We start from the raw sequence: 9,566 nt of genomic DNA, 5'->3' as shown, positions 1-9,566 counted from the left end.
ACACTGATCTGCATTAAAATCCATTTACCATTTCTTGGCCCACTTCCCCAGCTGATCAAGGTACTGTTGTAAGTTCTGAAATTTCTGATTACCTTTGTCATTCTCCATGTAACCGCCTATTTTATTGTCACCTTCAAACTTACAAATCATGTACATACATTCTTATCTAAATTATAGATATATGTAATATATAGTGGTGCCAGCATCGCCCCGATGCATTCTATTAGTCCCAGGCCTCCAGTCCGACAAACATTCTTCCACTGTTACTCTTTGCTTCCTACCATCAAGCCAATTTTGTATCCAATTTGGCAGGTCCTCCTCAATTTTCATGCGATCTAACCTTCCAGAGCAGCGCACCATGTGGAAGCTTATTGAAGGCCTTACTTGAATCCATATAAACTACGCATACCACCCTAATCTCCTCAACGTTGCTGGTCATTTCGTCATAGAATTCGAACAGATTTGTGAGCTATGGTGTCCGATGCACAAAGCCGTGCTGACTTTGATGATAGACTTTTGCCTGAAACATTGATTTTCCTGTTCCTCGGATGCTGCTTGCTCTTCTAGCTTTTCTAGCAACACTCTAATCTTGCTTAGAATCACACCCTGTCTTTCCTAATGCACGTATATCTTATCTCTCAGAACCTTTTCCAGTAAGTTACCTGCTACAGGTTTGAGGTTTAATGGTCCATAGTTCCCAAGTTTTTCTTTTTAGCCCTTCTTAAGTGAGGGCACAGTATTTGCTACCCTCCAGTCCTCTGAGACCTCACCTGTTGGCCAGCGATGATGCAAATATATCAGCTAGGGGTCCCGCAATTCCTTCTCTGTCCTCCTGCAGTGTTCCTGAATATATTTGGTCAGGACCATGAGATTTATAGAAATAATTCAAAGTCTGAATAATACGTCTATTTATTTCAGGTATAAACACCAAAGAAAGGGAAAATGACGCAATGATGTTTAACAAAACAAATTAGAAATGGTATTAATCATAGGAAGTGGCTTTGGAAGAATTTCAGTCATTGTGAAAACCTGAGAATTCTCACAAATTCACGATCTAGAAACAAGGGCCATGAAATTGATAAGGAAATCAAAAACAGAACATGAATGCTCAAACAAGAACAAAAACACAGCATAAATCTACAATCTGTATTTCAAAGGAAACAAAGTAAAACCAAGGTCAAATATGGAAATTGTTAATTGGGAGAGGAGAGTTTATTGTGAAAAACAGGGAAATGGCCAAGAAAAGAACCAGTTACTTTACATCTGTCTTCATGGAGGAAGATCCACAAAATCACCCAGTAATAAACAGTGATCATGTTGGGCTTGTGCAACTGAACACATAAAGTCAACTTATATCAGTAACAAGGTGGTATTTGAAAGTGTAACTGGATTGAGCATTGCTAAGTCTGACAAATCTAATGTACTTCATATTAAAATGTCAGACATAAATCAGCAATAGAAATATTAATTGCACTGTCGATGATTGTGTTTTATTTTCGTGTGCATTCTGCAAAGGCTGGAAGCAATTGTGGATAAATGGAAGTTAGCAAACGTGGCACAAGCACTATAGATTAATGGAAGGAATCCAAGCATCTATAAAGGGAAGAAGGCATAGTTTGGAGTACTGCCGAACAATTAACTTGACATCTGCAAGTTGAAAACTGTTGGAATCTATTATACAGCATGTGATATTGGATATTCAGGAATTAACAGCAACAATGGAGAAAATCCACATGCATTTCTGACAGATGTCGAACTCAATGTGCTATTAGTTTTTAGACCCCATCAACCACCCTCTGAGAAAAGGAACAGGAAGTGACTTCGCCACAGGAAATAGCATCACCAGCACAAGGAAATCCAAACATTTCAATGGAAAGCAGGAATTTAAAGCATTGTTTCGCATGAGGTCCACTGAAGATGTTACCTAGTAAGATAAAGAAAAGTCTGGAAATGTAGCGAATAAACCTGTATCCATTGTGTAAAGCGTTGGTGATCCAATCTGAGAAAGAATATACTGACCACATTAAAATGCAATAGACATTGTCCAGATTAATCCCTCAGATGGCGAGATTGCCTGATGAGGAAACTCGGCCTGTATTCTTTAGAGTTTGAAAGAATGAGAGGAGGGTCACAATGAAACTTTGAAACTTCACAAAACATATGCCAAGTTGGAAATAAACAGGACGTTTCCCTGGCTGTCAGTTCCACATTCAAGGCAAATAATTGCAGTTTAAGGGATAGATCATTTAAGACCACAATAATGAGGAAATTCTTCACTTGGTGAGAACTGCCTAAAACAGGGGCATAGAAACCTGATGGTAGGGCAAGATTAGGGAGAATTCCAGGATATTCTGCAAGTGTGTCAAGCAGAAAAGAATAACAAAGGAACAGGTCGGAGTCATTCGTGACTTGCCAAGTTGCATCCAAATCATCTTCCTGTTAGGAGACAGAGGGTAGTGGTTGAAGGCTGATAGTGTTACTGAGACCGGTGTCCAATGGTGTATCACAGGGATCAGTACTGTGTCCCTTATTATTTGTGAGACGGAGGTGTTGGTGTTGGACTGGGGTGGACAAACTTAAAAATCACATAACACCAGGTGATCGTCCAGCAGGTGTATTCAGAAGCACGAGATTTCAAAGCGCACAACCACCTGATGAAGAAGCAGCTCTTCGAAGCTCGTGCCTCCGAATAATCCTGTTGGGCTATAACCTGGTGTTGTGTCATCTTTAACCTGATTATTTGTGGTATTCATAAGTGATGCAGCTGTGAATATAGACAGGGGTGGCGGGAGTATGACAACTAAGTTTGTGTTTGATACAAAGTTTGGCCGGGTGGTTGGCAGTGAGGAGGAAGATCTTATGTTACAGGAAGATACAGATGGAATGGTCAGATGGGTGGATCAATGGCAGATGGAATGTAACGCTGATGCATATGAAATGATGCACTTTGGAAGAAGGAACTGGACAGGGGAGAACTCAATGAATGGCAGCACACGAAGAAGCTCAAAGGGTGCGTCTCCACAAATCCCTGAATGTGACTAAACTGGTTAATGCACAATTTGAGAAAGCATAGGACAGTAGATATAACCTTTATTCATCAAGGCATTGATTATTAGAGCTAAGCGGAAGTTTGCTTTTGCCAAGATGGAATACTGATTGCAGTTCTGGGAGCCACATTACAGGCAGAATGTAGTGGAGAGGGCTCAGAGGAGATTCACGAGGATGTTCACTCGGATGGAGCGTATGAGCTATGGAGATAGGCTGGATAAGCTCGGGCTGTTTAGTTTGGAGGAGAGAAGGCTGAGTGGGCCGAGATTCAGAAGGATAGGATTATGAGGGACATGGACAGGATGGATAGATAGTAGCTGTTCCTTTTAGTCAAAAGGCCAAGAACAATGGAGCACAATATAAAGTGAAGGATTTGAGATTTGGAGAGGAAATGAGGATTGTTTTTCACTCAGAGGGTGCTGGGGTCAGGAATGCACTTCCTGAGAGAAGAATTGTCATGGTAACTTCACAACCATTAGAAAATACACGGTTGTGAACTTGAAATGCCATAAGATTCACGGCTACGGTCTTGTGTCGGAAGGTGGGGCTAATGTCGACCGTGCTGTAGTGTTGATGGGACAAAGTCAGTGCTTCTGTGTTTGCATGGCTGTGGAAGATCAATCAGTGAGTAGCTTAAGATAGGAATCGATGGGTTTCTGAAGAGTATATTAACAAGGTTTTTAAGATTGAACTTGTAATATCTTCTGAAAATATGTCAATGGCAAAATTACGGGAAAAAAGTGCAGCTTTCATACAGTCTGACACCAGAGAATTAAGGACAGGGAAAAGGAAGAACTGAGGACCAAATACTTCAGTTATGTCTTCACATAAGAAAACGAAACAAAAAAGAAAATTTCCCAACAAAACTAGTGAACATTAGTCTGTTTAGAAAAAGGGGATAGAATGAAATTAGCACCTGAACAGTTTTAGAGGAAGTATTGGAACTGAAAGTAATGAGCACAAACAAAGTCAACAGAGATTGATCAAATGGGAACCATATTTGAGAAAGTGCCTTTAGCATAATTATGGAGAAGCAATCAATGAAATATGTGCATTTTCAGAAAGGTTTTGATAAAGCCTATTATGCAAATTCAAATACTATGGGATTGGGACTTATATGGTTTTAGAATGGGAGAGCTGTCAGGAAGCAGTGACGAGAAATAAAACAATGTATTGTTTGAATGGAAGGCTTGGAGGATACAGCAAGGGTTGGGGTTTGGGCCCCAGCTATTCCCAATACACATCATATGTATGTTTGATTGGATCAAGTACAATATTTTCAAGTTTGCAGATGGCACTAAACAATATCAGATTGTGAGTGGGTGAGCAGGATGTCAAAATGCTCCAAGGTGATTGAGACAAGTGGACTATCTGGGCAAATACATGGCACATGAGGAGCAATGGGGAGGGGAGGCGGGGGATATGTGATATTGTGACCTTTGATGGGAAAAACAAAACTGGAGCCTATCATTTGAAAAGGGATTGGTTGAAAAATGTTGATCTATAAAGGAACTTAAACTGCATTTTTGTTTCTTCTGTGCAGCCCTCCGAGGTCAGTGTAGCGCAATGAGATCTGAATCATGAAGTCAATACTGGGAATGGCATTGGCACGCTGACCAGTGTACACAGACCCACAAGTGGGGAGCTGTAACATTCAAAAGGATCTGGATCTCCTTGTACACCAATCACTGAAAGAATATTGCAGGAGCAGAAAGCAGATAGGCAGATAAATCGTGTATTCACCTTCATTTCAGGGGGATTTGAATACAACAGTAAGGGTGTTTTACTGCAGCTGCACAGGGCATTGGTGAGACCTCATCTCGAACTCTGTGCAGTATTACGTACACTTTTGGTCTTCTTACCTAATAAATGACAAATCTGACATTGAGGGACAGCAGCGAAGATGACCTGACTGATCGCTGTTGTGGGAGCAGAGTCTGAGGCGGCTGGGTCTGAATTCCATGGGCTTTAGGAAAATGAGTGGAGATATCAGTGAATTATATAAAACTCTGTCAGGACAGACAGATTGGAAGCAGGGTTGACAATTCCCCTGGCTGGGACATCAAAGCAAGGGGCCACAGTATTAGGTACAGACAGACCACTCTGCATTGAGATGAGAACAAGTGTCTGCACTCAGAGACTGGTGAAACTGAGGAATTATCTCCCAGATCAGACTGTGGAAACCAAGGCACTGAACATAAAAATGGATTTCTGGAAACTAAAGGGATAGGGAGAGAGCAGGGTATGGTATGAAGATAGAGGATCAGATATCATTACAGGTTGCTCTGCAATAACGTGGTAGCTGTGTTGCTGTGCATCACTGTGTTGCAGATAATCATGTAATATTAATGATGTGGTCTATGGGGAAAAGAGAATAATGGGCAAACCGCAAAATATCAGTAAAAAACCAAAATTAAAGTTTGTCTAACACACACACTAGCACAGTCTAATTAAAACTTAAAATCATATAATGTAATGAAATAGTGCTGTAAACGCAACACTTTCACAATACAGTCACTGGCTACAGCCCTGCACCTTTCACCAAACTCTTCACTTGAAAGCGCGCAGGGCTGACTGACCACGTGATGCCAACACGGAATTATATTTCTCCTCAAGATTCTCCCCCAGTTTGAAATAAAGTTCCTTCTAATTGGAGAGAACACTTCCCCGTTTCCGGCTCAGGTTTAAGGCTTTGCAGACCGGATTGCATTCCTGTTTTAGCTGAACACTCAGAGGGTGCATTTTGCAGACAGAGGATCCTGAAGCTGGGTTTTGTTGTTCAGCTGGTGCCTGGCGAGGAATCGCGCCACAGTGAGCGGGAGCTCACTTTATAGAGAAAAGGTGCACAATTCACGAATCGCACTGCAGTCAAATCACTAAAATAAATCAGTTTAATAAACCAGCGCTATCAGAAAACTGCTTGTATACTGAATCGAGGAGCAAGATTGATGGACTGAAGGGACTACAACAGTTCTTATTTTATATTTCACAATGTTTAAACATACTAATGGATATGAACACTGTGTCGGGAAAACTGCATTGTGATGATTTTCTCCATGAAGTAGAATGGGTAAGGCTCAATGTGTTTTGTGACCTACTCCTTTCCCGATGTTTCCGTGCAGTCTGTGGCAAAGCTCTGTAAATGTTGTCACAAGCTCTCAGATGTTAGGAAGGAGGTCTCTGTAAGGGTCAACAGTCTGTGTTTCCCGTTCCCTTTTCTGATATCGAGGCTGGTGCTGGGTATTCTGTCTGGTTTTATCCTTTAAGACCTTGGAGCAGTGTGATTCAATTGAGAGTCTTGCTTGGCCGTTTCAGGGACCATTGAAGACTTTATCACATGCCTGTGTGTCTGGAGTTATTTTTAGACCAGACCAGGAAAGCACAGGAGATTCACTTCCTGAAAGTACGTTGGGGAAGGTGATCGATGTTTACAATCAACATTGGATGCAAGGTCACTGTGACCATCACCAGATTCTACATTTTGATATTTTATTTTTTTAAACTTCCATCAGCTGCCAGAGCATTATCCTGTATTGGATTAGCAATCTAGTGACATTTCTACAACAGCACCATGTTTACGTAGGGATCTATCGGAAACCACACTGAGCGGGCTTTTTCTGTACTGCTTCACAACTCTGTCAAAATGAACTCCCACCAATTTGTTTATCGTGATGAGACTGAGGGGGTGTGAAATGGTCAGAATGTAATTATTCACCTATTAGGCGACTGGACATAGTTGAGGAATTTTCCACATTGCCAGGGAGATGTCAGAGTTGGAGCTGGAATGAAACAGTTTCCCCAGGGGCACGGCTTGTTGTGCAGCACAAGTCTTCAGTCCTATTGCAGGAATGGTTTAAGGTCCCTTTGCCTTTGTCGTATCTACTGTGTTCAGCTGTTTCTTCATGTCACGTGCAGCGAATCGAATTCGTTGAACACTACCATCTGTGATTCTGCGGGCATCATGGCGAGGGTGAGGTGGATCATCCATTCAACACCTCTGGCTGAGGATGGTGCAGATACTACATCCTTGACTTTTTCACTAATGTGCACGGCTGTTCCATTATTTAGGATGGGGATATTTCTGGTGTTCTCTCCTCCAGTAAGTTGTTCAATAGTACAGTGACATTTATGTCTGGATGTGGCAGGACTGCAGAGCTTAGATCTGATCTGTTGGTCTTGGGATCATTTCGTCCTCTCTATCAGATGTTAGTTCTGCTGCTTGGAATGAAACCATTCAAGTGTGGCAGCTGTAATGGGTTGTGATTAGCTTTAGGTACACATGGATCTGACCGTGGCATGTTCACCCACACTCGTCACTGAACCATCACTCGGTTTGATAATAATGGTAGACTGATGGAATATCCTGAGGAAAATGTTGCCGATTATGTTTGAATACAATCCTGCTTCTGTTGCTGCTTTTGTCTACAGCATCACGTGATAGCCCTGTTTGAGCTGCAATATCTGCAATTCAATTCTACTGACTGTTCCCCAGTTCACATCGAAACCCATTCACCCATCAGCCTTGTACTCAGTGAACGCACCTGGTTTCTGATGCAGTAACTCTTTCATATTCTCATTCTGCTGAGGGTTCTCCTTAGTGTCATGCTTCAAATTTGTTACATTACTCAAACCCTTTAACATATTCACCTGAATCGTTTCCTTTCTCATAATGCCATCTTCTGCGTTTCAATTAAATGTGTTTCCTTCTGGTTTTCTCCTTGACCATGATTAAGAGCTCTGTGGTGTCAGTGATGCCAGCCTTATGCAGTTTCTGAGTGAATGAATGTGTGTACTTCAGTTGCCAGTGTAGGGCGCTCCGTGTTAGACAGGGCGTTTGAGCAGCATTCAAACACGTCATTGAAACTTGTTCAAAAACAGAAATTGTTGAAGAAACAAAGCGGATCTGCTGGCATATACTGTAGTGAATGCAGAGTTAATCTTTCGGGTCCAGTGACCCTCTACAAAGCTCGCAGTTTCTCCAGCAATTTTTGTATTTATTTCCAGTATCAATAGTTATTTATTTAATTGATTGTTTTGCTGTGCCTATTCGTTTTTGGAGAAACTCAGCAGGCCTGACAGAATCTGCAGAGACAGAGAAACAGAGTTGGCGTTACAAGCCCAGTGTGACTTGTTCAGAACTGAAAAAGGTTGGAAACTGGACTTTGTAATCCCTTGCCGTAGATGGGGGATGGGTGACTTGGAAAAGAGGGCGTGGCAAAAGATAAACGGGCTATTAGCAGTGGTGAACGAGAAGATAATGCAAAATGGGTTTCAATTAAGGTGTGAATGGGGGAAAGGGGTTCTCTCGAACTGAGCGTAAGATGAAGAAGACACAACCACACAAGGTCATAGGGAGAACAGGAGGGAGAATGTTGACCATGTGGAATTAAATAGATCTAGATCTATACGTTTTGACAGTATACATCATCACTGTATTCACACTATGGAATTCAGGTGCTTGACCTCTTATTGGCACGAGTAAGAATTTCATGCTGCCTTAGTTTTGTAACGTAGAACAAAACTAACAGTATGAAGTTTGGGCTGTTTTCTTTACCGCTCATTTTTAATATTCTTTCCAATTTGCAGAGCTTATCGTTAAACGTTTGATCTTGAAGTTAGTATCAGATGGAGTGTACGAGTTTGAGGGGTGGCATTCTAGAAGTTTATAATATCATGGGAGGCATGGATAGAATGAATAGCGAAGGTCTTTTCTGCAGGTTCGGGGAGTTCAAACACAAATGCATAGTTTAAGGTGGAAGGTAGAAACTTGAAAGGGACAAAGTGACAACATTTGTGACACAGAGGGTGATGTATGTATGGAATGAGCTGCCAGAGAAACAGAGGTAGATGCTTGTACAGCTATAATATTTCAAAGACATTTGGACCAATATGAATGGGAAACATTTTAAGGCATATGGGCCAAGTGCAAGCAGATGGGATTAGTTTAGTTAAGAAAACCTGGTCAGCATGGACAAGTTGGACCAAATGGTCTGTTTGTGCACGATATGACTGTATGAATCTAGAAAGTGAGGAAAATGTACGAAAAGATATGATGTAATAAATTGGACAGAAATATAAAATATACATCATGAGCTTTCACATCTACATAAAAAAGCTTGAAGATATGTGTGTGAGCTGAAGCAGAAGTGAAGTGAGGAAAGTACATTGAGGCCATGAGGAGGTTGTGACTTGAGAACCGGTCACAGGGAACAGGCAGATAATTTACACTAGTATTTTAAGTCACTGTTCGTGGGAAAGTACTGTAAGCATTTCAATGGTATAAACAGTATGGTAATAGGAGGGCAGTTCTTGAACTGTCTCTTAAAAAAGGAAAAAGGTTTTTAACTAACAGATAAGAATAAGGTTTGGCAGGTCAGCAGTAATTCATAATTAATTTTAAAAGAAATGGTCACAGAGTGACGAGCGGCATTGTGTGAAATATTCCATAACTCTTTGGATTACAGGAGTGTTCCAGTGAAAATGGAGAACCTCCAATGTGGCGCCTGTCTTAAAGAAAG

Source organism: Chiloscyllium punctatum, chromosome 16 (assembly GCF_047496795.1).
Source record: "Chiloscyllium punctatum isolate Juve2018m chromosome 16, sChiPun1.3, whole genome shotgun sequence".
Classification (NCBI taxonomy): domain Eukaryota; kingdom Metazoa; phylum Chordata; class Chondrichthyes; order Orectolobiformes; family Hemiscylliidae; genus Chiloscyllium; species Chiloscyllium punctatum.
The sequence above is the reverse complement of the archived record's forward strand: the minus strand, read 5'-3'. Positions refer to the sequence as shown.